The sequence below is a fragment of the Acinonyx jubatus genome, chromosome A2, assembly GCF_027475565.1.
Source record: "Acinonyx jubatus isolate Ajub_Pintada_27869175 chromosome A2, VMU_Ajub_asm_v1.0, whole genome shotgun sequence".
NCBI classification, from domain to species: domain Eukaryota; kingdom Metazoa; phylum Chordata; class Mammalia; order Carnivora; family Felidae; genus Acinonyx; species Acinonyx jubatus.
This window is the reverse complement of record NC_069383.1, coordinates 17,045,976-17,059,698: the sequence shown is the minus strand read 5'-3', so window position 1 is coordinate 17,059,698 and position 13,723 is coordinate 17,045,976. Positions and strand designations below refer to the sequence as shown.

The window sequence follows — 13,723 nt, the reverse complement described above, 5'->3', positions numbered from 1 at the left end:
GTGGTTCAGTGGGTTTTCCAATGCTTAAGGTGACCTGGTTACAAGAGACTGATGTTCCCAGGTGTGGCCGGGTACATATTCACCCAATCCATCCCATTGCAATAGGGCGACGCTGTGTGCAGGCTACATCATTCTTTTTGTGAAAAGCTGAAGTTTGCCATTTGACGATCTCACCACACAGAAGTGTGCACATGAACAGGCAAGTTATTTTTAAGTGAGTTAAGATGGTCACTATTAAGGAAATATATAAGCATTTGCAATGATAGGAGCAGACATAGGGTAAGGTGAATGGAGACGCAAGATCTACTCCAAAAGAACCATTCATCTACAAACTCCTGTTGTTTGGAATGGTATTATGAAGTATTATCTATACTAGAGAGTCACTTTATTCTTCAGGACGAACCAAAAGCTAAACAAATGCTCCATGTGTTTATACACAGTCACATAGAAATGCTTAAAAAATGCTCTCTCCCTGGTGCTGCTGTGCTTTGTAAAACTGGCACAGAAGATGCTATTTATATCTTTAATAAAACATTGAGATTAATTTTTCTGGTTCACCCTGGATCCATTCGGAGAGACACAGTGGCCTGCTGGTTTTGAGTATTAGACTCTGACCCTTATCCTTAGCAACTACATTGCTCTACATTTCAGTTCTAGCCTCCACGCCATCACCACACCCCAAGTCTCTTTTGAATACCTTCTTTTCATCTGAGCCGTCAGGTTTCTAAAGAGGTCCACAGAGAGAACTGTCACCACACCAGGGAGAAAGCGGGCAAAAAGAAAGAAATAGAAGCTCTTCCAGGACTATTTTTGTTTTTGCTACCTCATTACCTTAAGAGGGTAATGTGAACCCTTAATGGGTTCACAAGCTGCCTTTGAGGAGCTGAGAACTTTCAGGTGTCGGCACGAGAGCCAAGGTGTCGTTCCCAGCGGGTTACCAAAGGAGCTCAGAACAGAAGTGGCTCCTTGCCCTTTCCTACCTGCTTAGTTTCCCACCCTCTCAAGGATGTATGTTGTGGTGGGCACAGGGAGCTACTTATTCGTTGCCTTTTTCAGATCATGGGTATTGTCTCCGTCAGGAAATCTAATTTCGCTTGGTTAGTGCCTTTTTCACAATTTGTTCCCATTCTCCCTCCATCCATTCTAATCCCTTTCCGTCCACTGTGATCATTTTTTAGAATTCATTCCTGTTTCTCTGTCTCTGTCAGTCTGTTAATTCAGCGCTTTCCTTTTAGGTCACAAGTGAAATCCACAAGTAACATCTCCACATTAGAACCAAGAACAATAATCCGAAGTTCTGGAGAGGAGGGAGAACAAAATGAGAAATTTTACCAATTCTGACATTTCAAAGTAAGTCATCATCATTAAGCAGGCATAGTGAAAAATGTTTTTAATGTGTTGAGATTATTTTAATGACATATAAATAATGTATTTATCTTAATATGCATATTAGTGTTCTGGCCAAAGGTAATAAGCCCAGTGCCAAAGACAACTCATATTTTAATATGAGTTTTAAAATGCCTCGCTGAGAATCATTATCATATTGGTATGGTAGTATCCTGAGAAACGTTCTCTAGAGTTGTGAACAGTTAACCACATCAAATACAGTCGAGACTGAATACAGTTAATGAAAACTGACTTGGTGGCTCGGGGAAAAGGTCTTGGCTGTAATGACTACAGCCCAAATTTATAGGAAATGTTGTTAGGCTTAAAAGAGCTAGGAGGAGGGGCACCTGGGTGGCTCTGTTGGTTGAGCATCTGACTTTGGCTCAGGTTGTGATCTAATGGCTCAAGTTCAAGCCCCACATCAAGCTCTGTGCTGACAGCTCAGGGCCTGGAGCCTGCTTCGGATTCCTCTCTCTCCCTCTCCCTCTCTCTCTCTGTCTCTCCCCAATTTATTTTCTCTCTCTCTCTCTCTCTCAAAAGTAAATAAACATATATATATTTTTTAAAGAGCTAGGAGGAGCACGGTTCAGACCAGAAGCATGTGTGTATACATGTATAAATTCAAGGAGTTCAAGTCTAAACTTAAGCAGAAGCATTAGGAAGTAGAGATTTGAGGTCAAGATTATCTGGTGAGTCTCAAGCCAGTGTATAGAATGCCTAAGAACAGAGTAGCAGTTGGGCCTGAGAGAATGTTTAAAGGCAAATAGGCTTGGAATTAGAAAACATTTGAGGCCATCCCATGCACAGGGACTGCATCCCAGTTCTAAGTAACATTACGTTCATCCTAATGCTATTATATAATTAGAATAAGCTGTAATAGCCATGACTAAGAGTTTTCTTCTCAAGGAATTACAGAAATGTCCATGTGCCAGGGGCTCTCATTGCTAAGTGACTTTGCAGTCACCTTATTACTTCCAAAACACAAAACAATACAAAACAAATTAGTAAAAAAAAGCAGAAAGCTACAGAGTAATTGGAAGTGCACCATAGACACAGTACCCTGGACAAAGAGTGTGTGGGGGTGCTCTTGTCCTGTTCTAGGCTTCTCCATTAACCGACTTTGGAAATTAGGCATGGAATCCCATGACGTTTAGTTACATTTGTCCACGCTGGCTACTATAAAGCATGAGCCCAAGGTTTTGGTCGATCATGTCGGCGAGGAAAAATAATGTTCCCTCTCCCATTCTGGGTTCTTGCCTGAACAGGTGGAAAACAAGCAAAAGCATGTATTCTCCGGAATACATGGGAGAGACTCAGGAAAACTGAGGGACTCTCCTGAAATGGCCCAAGCGATCACCTTTAATGACATCTCCAGCTAAAGACCAGAGAAGATCCTGGGTGAAGGGAGATGAAACCAAGTGTGGGAGGTTACCCAGAAGAATACAGTAAGTGAGGGTCAGATTTAAGCCCTTCCCTTCTCCACTGATAGGAGATCCTGGAGATTTAGTCATCCTTCTCTTCCTGGTACAGAAAGGGAGACACCTTTATAAATGGAGGTCTCCCCTATAAATGTCTCTGACAAAAAAGGTAACTTCTATGCAGTTTTCAGAGCTTCCTCTGTGTCTGCTGTTTCTTAAAAATAAAGAAACAGCTCAAAAGAATCAATATGCCAAAGACACATATTTGGGGGTAGCATATTCAGCTCCCCTTCATTGGTCATTAGTACGGGTCCAGTTTTAGTAATGCCTTCTCAGTGATTGCTTTGCATGATTGCTTATCTTGTTTACATGCAACTCGCTCAAGAGAGAAACCTTTCTCCAAGCAGGAGAATCTGTATACTCCACACCCTGGCATTGATATACGGAGAGCACATTGTGTCAGCTGCAGAGCTCTGGGGTTAGAATCTTTCACTGGTCATTACTGAAGATTTTCAATGATTACCAATACATGCTTATGTGGCAAACTTTTTAAATTAACTCATTTTCCAGGAAAATGTTTGCCAATAAAAGCCTTGTAGGAATGTAGCATGTACATTGACTTTGCCTGGGGCCTGGCCTTGCCTCATTCCTTTCTGCAGGGATTTAGAGAATACTGCCCGTGAGATTTTGTAAATGAAGCCTGTAAGCCATAAGCCCAGTTACCTTGCTGCATCAATGAGGAAGAAAGGACAGAGTGTCCAGGATCCGTCTTATTAGGCACAGGAAGCCAAGGAATGCTTTAGGGATGCTTCTTTGGGCGTATTAGTAAGAGAAGCAGTGGGGTCTGTCTGGAGTGATATTATCAGACACAGTCAGTTTGGGTCTTGCTTGCCAAACCACAGCTTTCTGCATCACAATGATCTCAGCCACTCTCATGAAACAGAGGGTAAATCACATTTAGTGCGGAGGCCGTTCTGTCTGGTGGTGGCTCCAGCATATGGGTTTTGAGAATGTGTTGGCTTTTCCACCTTTCCCTTGAAGGATCCTTCCAGCTTAAGAACAGGGTTAAGTATATGATGTGAGAAATTACGTGAGTTCCCCTGAGCACGTGATGAGGTCACTCCAAATTCTAAGAAATTAGGTTTCTTTGTGGAGTAAAAGGATTTTGAGTATTCCTACACTACTCTTTTCGTGCACAAAGGGCCATGGATTCAAATCATTTAGAGCCCCATGCACAAAGGAGAGTCTGATAAGAGTTTCATTTGAAACTTGCTAGAATCTTATCTCCACCTCAGATCCCAGCGTCCACCTTAGGCCATGGAAGGAGGAGGTTTAAGCTGTTTGTTGCAATACACCCTGAGGTTGACGTGGTTGAGATGTTTCACTTCTCTGTGTGTTAGAGGTTACCTCCGAAGAGGCTCTCGGCATTACCTCCTGGTAGGAGGAAAGCACAAACACTAAGTGCTTCCCTAAGTAAACACGCGGCCCAGTGGCCTTTTTCTCCTGCATGCTTAACACTGATTTATCACCATTGCAGCTGTGTAACATTTTGCAGGGTGGCGTTTCATTCCCCCTGCTCCCCGCACCGCCCCCCTACCCCCCCCCCATCGCTTCTTTACATTCCCTGTTTGACAAAGAGCTCTGTACTGTATTTTAAATATTTTAGACTCAGCAGCAGCAAAAGTTTTCAGGCTGTGGCTAACACTATCCCCACTAGGAGAGGAAGGTTTTAACACAGCTGTGACACCGCACTTCAAGAAAAACGAAAAGGAAAACAGACTAGCCAAAAGCATCGTTTGTTAGACTGTCCCCAAACACTGTCCTCAGAATGGTTCTCATTTCTGGTGGAAACTCCTGTTGCAGGGTCTGGAAAAGAAAAGCTTCGGATTTTCTAAGCGAGAAAGAGACCATCCTTTCTAGAAGCATTTCAATTACTCCGGGAAGGCGCGTAGGGAAAAACAAATTACTCTCAGCAGAATAGTGTGTCTATTATGAGGCTGTTGTGAAGATTGCAAAACAGGGAGGGAGACTGAAGAGCCCATTTTAAGCAGTGATGGTCACCTGGCGGAGGGTCACTTTTAGCCCAGGATTGGTATATTTCAGACTGAGGTGGAGGAGTAGCAAAGTCCCTTTGGTAGGCATTAGCCAAATCAGCTTGCCCTTCCCAAAGCTCCGGCTGATTAATGCTGCGCTCTCCTAGTTCAGCTCCTGAACGGTCTGTGTGAGTGGGCAGTGAAGAAGGCGAGGCCTCCTGCTCTGGGTCCATTTTCCACATAGAGACCAAGCCTTCCCCTTCGTTTTCTTCCTTGGTTCTTTGAAAGCAGAAAATTAAGAAAATGTTATGGCCTCCCTACCTGGTGGGAAATCACTTGAATTGAACTTGTCACCCTCTTAATCCACTTACGATGACAGAGTGCTGATTTGTGCATCTAATTACCGAAGTCTAATCATTGCTCCGCCAAAATCAACGTGGCACAATAAAATATGCGCCACCTTCCCAGGAGTGAGACCTGTCATTCTCCTTCTCCTTACGTTGGGAGTGACCTTATTTATAGTCTTAATCAAAAGGGAGCTTTGTCAGAGATTCAAAGACATCCCTTTCAGGCATCTGAGCTCTTTAGCACTTGCCTAAAACTAGCTTCATGAGGTTGTAGGTAAGGAAGTTTGGCTTCACAAGTGGAAATTACTAATTTATTAGTGTTCTTTGAGGTGGAAAATAGCCATGCAGATAAAGGAGAACACGTAGATGCATTCTACAAAGTCTTTAAAAAGCACTTTTGAAAATGTTCCACACCATGGCTTACTAATAAATGTAAAAGCTGTATGCCTGGAATTGGGGTGTACCTTTTATCTCAGAAAGGAAACTGGCTGAAGAAATAACAATGAAAGAGGCACTTGGGTGGCTCAGTCTGTTAAGCTTCCGACTCATGGTTTTGGCTCGGGTCGTGATCTCACGGTTCATGGGTTCGAGCCCCACGTCGGGTTCTGTGCCGACAGCGCGGAGCCTGCTTGGGATTTTCTGTCTCCCTCTCGTTCTCTGCCCTTCCCCCATGTGTGTTCTCTTTCTCTCGCTCTTGCTCTCACTCTCTCCAAAATAGATAAACATTTAAAAAAAGTAAAGACAAAATGCTCAGAATACACATGATCTTTCATAAAGAAAGAGAAACTAGAAGGGGAAGGAGAGGTGGATGGGGGTTTGAGGGGGGTCATTATTACAGTGGATTATGTTTAACGTGTTCACTGCATGGTGTTGATGAGCAGTATGGTTCCCATTGGCAAGGCTCATTCTTAAATATTCTGATTCAGTAGGTCAGAGGTATGATCCAAGAACCTATGTTTTAAAATCTTAACAGTCTTATAAATATATCTTATTTGCTATATACTAGGCATGCTTCTGAACGTTTCACATGACTTAGCTCTATTATTCCTTATAATAACCCCAGGAGATATTACTACCACCTATACCCCTTCTACAGGGCAGTTAAATAAGTTTTCCAAAATCACACAGTGAGTGGCACAGCTTCTAAGTGTACATACGAAAGTGTCTTCAGCAATGGCCTCGAAGAAGAAAATGGACATCATTGCTGATTGTTTGCCAAAAATGCTACATCCATTTGTAGCTCCTTTCCAAAAGGCTGCGAGTATAGTGGCTTCCTTTGAACACGGCAGTTCAGTTACTCACAGATTCTGTTTTATTCAAGTTTAAGGAAATATTTGCCAGCTTTCATTGGCTTTTTGCTTGTATTGCTCTGGTTGGAATGTGTAGCCTTGTTTATAAGAAGACGTTAATGATACGAAGGAACAAATCAGCAGCCGATCACTGGTTTTTCCTCTCCATTACTGGTCAGGGATCCATTCCCCCTTACATTTCTGCTTTGGTGTGTGTGGGTGGTCAGAAAAGATTCAAGCAGCTCCATGGGTTTACAGAGGTTCACTAGAAATAGTGGAGTAAGGAAGGAAGATGTGGATTCATTTTTAAAAGAGCACCTCAGGGAAAGGAAGTGACTAAATCAGGTTGTTAATGTAATGGACCAAATATTTGGGGAGGCTGGGACCAAGATTGGGGAGCACCGTTTTGATTTTCCAACAAATATCTTATCCTCTTCTGGCGATGGCAGGATGTAGGGGGGTGAGGGCTGGAGGGTAGAGCCACCGTGTTGTAACGCATTATTTTAGGATGACTTCAATAGAGCAAAACTGAGTTTATGCCGCATCCTGCTTGGTGGTAGCTCTGAGTTAACAGAGCAGGCCAGAAACTTTTAGCTCTAGGATTTCCATTTATCAGTGAATTTATATTGCTGTGTAATCAATTATCTTGACTGTCGACTGCGACATAGGTGTTTCCTATGAGTGTCTTCCCTTATCAATAAGACAGAAAACTTATAAAGTACAGGGACACTGACTTTTGCTATTGTATATGCCCTTTGGCACCTACCAGAACGTGGGCATCAAGAATTGAACTGAACTGAATTGGACGTACTAAACCAACCTGCTCTCTGTCTTTGTGATACAAAAGGTGATGTACCTAATTCTGTGTTACTCAGTTGAAGGTTTCGGTGTTTTTCATTTGATTGCAAAAGGCAAACGAGAGAAAATGCGTCTGTGTAACGCATCAAAAATTGATGTTATCTTCATATATACATATAGTTTCGCAAGAGCAAAGTCTGGTACTTAGCTATACTTCAGAGTCATATCATTGTGTCTTTATCAAATGGGTTAGTATCTAAAAATAATAAGTACTCTTCTTGGAAGCCATTTCTCATTAAAATGAGGAAATGAAAACCTAAGGCTGTTCTGAACGCAAGAAGTTTGCATCTTAATTCTTTCCGTGGAGACCCCAAATTCCACGAAGTGCCATAAATACTTTGTAACCTAATGCCTATTCGTCGAAGAAACCATGGGCACTGGAACGCGCTTAAAATGAGAAACAACAACAACAACAACAACAACCACAAAGATTACTTCTGTAACACACTTGCCAGTATCCCAAAGAAATAAGCAATCCGTGAGCAGTTCGGCACGATTACATGGTTACAAAGCATAGCGGATGCATTCTAACATTTTTCCCACCTGGAAAAACTGAGCTTAAGCATCTTCCGCAATCGAGAAGCAACACAGTGTTCTTCCCAATGTGTCCTATGTCACCTTTACAGCAATCATGTACTTGCAGGAAGGGGACTGGGTGGTGATGGTGCTGCAGCTGCTGGTGGTAACTGTCAAGGTTCTGGTGTAGAAACTGCAGATGGAGACCTGCGCTCTGGGGATGGACGTGGAGGAGCGAAAGGAGCCTGGACAAAAGGCTGTCATATTTGCTCAGAAGAACCGCCAAATCAGAGAGCAGAGGAGATTTCATTGGAGGAGCGCCTTCAACAGCAACTAATCCTGTCATATTGAAAGAAAATTGTAAATGTTCTCTTCTCCAGAAACTGTCCGCCCATTGCAGCTAATCGCACACACACGCAGGAAAACAGACAGGGTCTCCTGCTATACCAAAGGCGCCCGGGCGCAGAGACCCGCTCCGGAGAGCGAGCGAGCGCGCGCGCGCGTGCACACACACACACACACACACACACACACACACACACATACACGAGCGCGCGCGCACACACACGCCAGCCTGCGGGTTGGCTAAGAGCCTTGAAACCGCAGATCCCACTAGGAAATCGCCAGGGGCACTGAAGTAGGTGTTGTCCCCCCCGCACTAATTACTACTTCCCCCAGCACTTCGGTGAAGAAATGAATCCCGCCCGGCTCGCCGGTCCATCCAGGTCTCGGTCCTGTTTGGCTCTCCAGACTCGTCGTCTCCGCGAAAGCCAGGTTTGAAAGTCCCCTTCGCGTTTCCTTTGGGGGCTCGGTGTGGAGGGCGGGGGCAGCGCCAGTGTAACTCCTGCCTGAACCGCGAAGGGGTTCCAGACTCGCCAAGTGACCGGGACCGGTGTGGGGTGCGCGACTCTGCCCGCGCGCGCCCGCGCCCCGCTGCTCCGGTCCGCGCCTTTGGGTCCGCTGTCTCCCCGCCTCCCCGCCCCACCCCTCCGGGCGTCGCGGCCCCAACTAATCTTTCCCTTTTCTCTGGCAAGATCAAGGGAGCAAGCGAGCCGGCGGCCGGCTCCGGACTCTGAGCGGTGCGCAGCTCCTCCCCGGGCCAGTCAGCCCCGAACCTGCTAAGGGCTCCTCGCTCCTGCCGGCCTTCACCGAGGAAATCGCAGCCCCGGAGCAGCTGGAGCTACAACCCGCGGCAGGTAAGGGCGCCACGCTGCCCGGCTCCCTGCTCGCCCGCGCCGGGGGACTCTGGCGCGGCTGGGTCCCCTCCCAATCCCCAGGACCCGGCGTGGAGGGATCAAGGTGGCGGGGGGGGGGGGGGGTGCTGGGATATCGGACCATAGTCCTCCGTAAGTGCAGATTCAAAGATGGAAACTTTGACTCCTGGGGCTTGGAGGGCCGAGGGCAGTGATGGCGCGTCTGGAAGGAAGGGGGCAAACGAGGCAAAGCGCGGGGCGGGGGCGCGATTCCGCAGGTCACTGAGTCCGGTGGAATGTGGCTAAGGCAGCCTGGAAGCCGCGCCTGCGGGGCGTCGCGCCTCCTTCCAGCCCGCCGGCCCCGCCGCCGTCCCCGACCCCCAGCCCCCTCCCCGAGATGCCGTTGTGGGAGAGACCCGGAGAGCGTCGCCCTTGCTTGCCTCCCACGGTCCTTCCCGCTGCGGGGGGGCGGGGGGGTCTGGCCACGTCTGCCGGGCGTTTGGGGTGGAGGCCCTGCTCGCCCGGGTCCGCACAGCACCCCCGGCTCCGCCTTGCGAGCAGCGCCCCGGGCAGTCGAGCCACGTCTCGGGAGGGAGGCTTGCTGCTCGGCCAAGGGGCAGGGGGCGATAAGAACGAGGAAAGATCCCGGGACGGAGGAAGGGGGAAACCTCTCGCAACCCCATCCCACCTCGGTCCTGCACACCAGGTCATCCATCCGCCTGGGCTTGGGGACGCTGCCCCAGCCCGGAGCCCGCGAGGTCCCGGATCCTGCCCGGGCTCCCCCGACCCCCACCTCACCCCCGGTCCGGGGTCGCGGTTAGAGGCGCTGCACCCACAGCGCCCCCTCGTCGTCCCGCACCTGCGGACCTATGTGGTCGCCGCTAACTTGTAGCTCGCGGAACCCGCGAGGTGCGGTCCAAGCGCGCGCCGGGTGGATCGCCCAGGAATCCCACCTGTGCGCTCTGCCCCGTGCCCCTGACCCCCATCCCCGAGGGGGTGGAGCAGGCTCGCCCGGGAGAGCTTTCGAGAAGGGAAGACTCCCCGAGTTAGTGACCCAGCAAGCAGCACGTATCTACTGCCTCAGTCTCCCCCAGCGTCCCCATCCCTTTCTCTACCCTCCTGCCCGTCGCTGTCCTCGAGGCTGCTTTGAGCCACAAAATCATCCCTGCGAGGCTCCGTGGCACCACCAGTCCCAGGCCAGGAGACCAAGGCTGTTGCCTGTGTGGAAATATCTGTGGGAGTCGGTGCAGAGAAGCAGGAGGAGAGCAGAGAAATGGAGGTAAACGCCTCAGGCAAGCAGAGCTGCCCGCCGATAGCTCACCCAAGCCGCCCTCCCGTGTCCTTATGTCAGTTCACGGCCATGGCAGGTCTGTGGCCTCATTCACAGGAGGGTTCCGAGTTGGCCAGACCAGGCACCGCGAGCCCAGCCGGAGCCAGGCGCCTCCCAGTCCTGAGCTTCGGAATCCCCCACATTGACTTTCTAGTTCCTTTCCATCTCTCTCTCTCTCTCTCTCTCTCTCTCTCTCTGTCTCTCTGTCTCTCTGTCCCTCGGTTTGTTTTGCGTTTCTTGCTCTTTCTCCTAGCGCTGAGTGCAGTGGGTACGTGGCAGCCAGCCGTGTGGTTCGGCCGTCCCCTAGTACACGCAGCCAGCGACACAAACACACGTCCCGACGCTCTACCGCACACTAGCCCGCGCCCTGGCACGTAGCCCCGGCTCCGCAGCCCCCGGGCACCTGCGGCCTCGGCCACCCACCGCCATGGCCACTCAGAGGAGGGAGCCCTCCAGACTCCAGAGGGAAACCGCGGGGCGACCGGGAAGGCCTGGGAAAAAGTCGACTTTGGGGGTGGGGTGAGGGTGGGGAGGCTCTGGAGGAAATGGCCCTGTGCTCTGGCTCCTGCTGTCGCGCTCCTGTGAGCACAGCGTTCCGAGGGGGCCAGAGGCTGGGGCACACCAGGCCTCTGCCTTCAGCAAGCCTCAGGCCAGAGCCCAGCACCCCCCCTCCCCCCGCGGCCGGCGGGCAGCCTCTCCCCAGTCCGCCCTGGGAAGTCCAAACGGCTGGGTTCTGGGGTAATGAGCGCCTCGCTTCCCTCCAGGCTCCTCTGGTTTCCCTGGATTCAGAGAGCTCTGAAAGTGAGGCAGCTCGTAAAGTCCTGGTGTTCAACCCGGCGTCCTGGGGCAAAGGCCATGCATTGCATGTTGTTGGCGGTCTGCATGTGTATACGGTGTACTGAAAAGCATATGGCAGGAGATTCCATTTTGACTGATAAGCCAATAATGATGCCGATACCCTTTAAGCCACAATTAGGCACGTGTGCATGCCGTATTTGGGGTGGTGACAACACGGGGACTGATAATCCTAGAGGTAACCTAGTGGATTTGGCCGGGAGACGGTTTCACGCTGGGAACGGTGCTGGGCTGCAATTTAGAACCCGGACTTTTTGAGCCTCTCCTCACATGGAGGGAAGAATCCTGTGCCAGCAAGGTTACAGCTTTGCGGGATTCGTCACCAGAGTCTCAAGAAGTAACATATTAATGCCAGGTGAATTTTTATTGCTGTTGCTCATATTAATAATGTGTTCCAGTTGAGGCAGTACCTAGATAAGCAAATTCTGTTGATTCTGTATTTTTTTACTGGGCTAAACAAATAGGCCAATTAAATCTGAAAAATAAAGGTGTGGAAGTTCCCTTAAAAAGGTGTGGAAATTCCAGCCAAGTGAGCTTAGGGTTTTAAAACTCTATGAATGAAGTAGGGTGGGAGGGGGGGAGATTCCTGGGACCCAAAATTGAGGGTGGGCTTCCTGACAGATGCTTGGTCTTCCCACAAAAGAAAGAGGCATAGTTGTTTACGTAAGGATGCCTCAGGGTGTCTGGAGAGGGAATGGAGTGACAACACAGGTGGATCTGAATATCCCTATCATAGTTCAAGTTCAAGGGAACCCAAAGAAAACCTTTACAGCTCTCAACGTCAGGGGCAGATATGGAAAGAAGAGCAGTCAAGTGTAGGTGAAAGTCCCTTTAGGATGAGTCCCCACATTCTTTCAATTTGGGGACATTGCTCCAAATGTGACCCTATCCCCTTTGCGCAGACAACCCCAACGTCAGGCACTTGGAGGTACATGCTAGTGACGTTTTCCACTTCCAATCCAGGGCAGCCAGCCCCCAGGGCCAAGGGCACAGGAGGGAGGGGCAGCCTCTGAGGTCTGAAGGAAACAGCAGTCCCCAGCCTGCCGGCTGGCAGGGAAAACATGGCACCCGCGTCAGTGGAGAAAGAGAGGCAGGCTGATGAGGAGGTGCCTGTCTCTCTGATCCACAGCAGTGGACAAAGTTAAGGCAAGTGCAAAAGGGAAGAAGAGGGGCAGCAGAATAACAGGAAGTGGAGAGAGGAATGGGAGAGAAAACAACGAGGTCGAGAAGCTGCGTGTGCCGTCAGAAGTGCTTGGTGGAGCCCGCATCACTTGTTTGGGGTCTGCCTGTGAGAGAATGCGTGTCAGTGCTTATCCACACCCAAGCACTCACACCCCACTCGTGATCTGATCTTCATCCTTCTTCACTTTCCTCAGTAGGATCTAGAGACCGACCGACACATTTGCTGACACGTTTTCCTTGATGGACTGGCTTTCCTCGTTTAAACTTACGTTTGAGCTGGCTGGACATTTCATGGTATGAGTTCCGGGTAATTTTTCTCAGACTCCTATGTATCAAACACTGTCCATATTCTCCTGTTACTACCTGTCCTTCAGTCCTATCCCCTGTCTTCACTTTGTCTGCTTTCAGTTCTTGGGGCAGGTGTTGGGACTGTTTTTGTTGTAAGGTGTCAGGGCCAGTGGACCGACTGTATACCCCAAAGCTCGGCTAGGTCACCGGGGGGGGGGGGGGTGGGCGCGTGGTGGTGGCGGTGGTGTCTTTCTGTGGGACAAAGGAAGCAGGTTATTTTTCCTTGGAAATGAGTTTTTAGATTGTGTTCTAAGTCTCTGGCACCGTCCTAAGCACCTTTCGTGTATTATATCATCTGTTAGTGCTTTATCCCCACTGTTTCAGATAGCGTCTGGCACATTCTAGAGCTCATTAAATATGTGTGGAATGAACGAATAGATGAAGCAGTTCTCATGTTATCCTTGCAACAGTGCTATGAGGAAGATGTTATCTTCCCCATGTTACGGCATCCAGAGGGGTCAGGTAACGGCCCAGTTTTGCACAGCTTGTAAGTTGCAGCCCCAGGATGCAAACGCACAGCCTGTTGCACTTCACTCGTTGTCTTGTGCTGTACCGATTGGCTCTCGGAATGGTGGCAGCATTCATTTTGCCTGTGTTTGGGGAAGTCAGAGCTGTGGTGTCCAGAGTTCAGCATTGTTCTTCTCATCCTTTTTTTTAAACATTTTTTTTTTGACGTTTATTTATTTTTGAGAAAGGGAGACATAGCATGAGAGGGGGAGGGGCAGAGCACATGAGAGAGACACAGAATCCAAACCAGGCTCCAGGCTCTGTGGGACTCGAACTGACAAACCACGAGATCATGACCTGAGCCGAAGTCAGACGCTTAACCAACTGAGCCACCCAGGCGCCCCTCTCCTCATCCTTTTAATTCAACTCTGCATGTGCTTGTTGGAGCCCCTAAATCCTAAGCAAGAAAGATCCAGTGCCAACTAGCTTCTTCTTTGGCACAACATGCTTGTTCTGATTAA

General features: G+C 49.0%; 1 protein-coding gene across 2 annotated transcripts in view; it reads left to right on the top strand.

Annotated features, from left to right (window-relative positions):
• Positions 1 to 1,247: 1,247 nt before the first annotated feature.
• Positions 1,248 to 13,723, top strand: part of CHRM2 (cholinergic receptor muscarinic 2) — a 151,876-nt gene continuing 139,400 nt past the window's right edge. Inside the window, exons 1-3 of one of the 2 annotated variants that reach the window (XM_053218042.1) lie at positions 1,248 to 1,350; positions 8,526 to 8,621; positions 8,882 to 9,043. The gene's annotated coding sequence lies outside the window, so the exon portion shown is untranslated. Of the gene's footprint in view, positions 1,351 to 8,229; positions 8,622 to 8,881; positions 9,044 to 13,723 lie in introns of those variants that run through there. The other variant, XM_053218043.1, reaches the window with a different exon arrangement.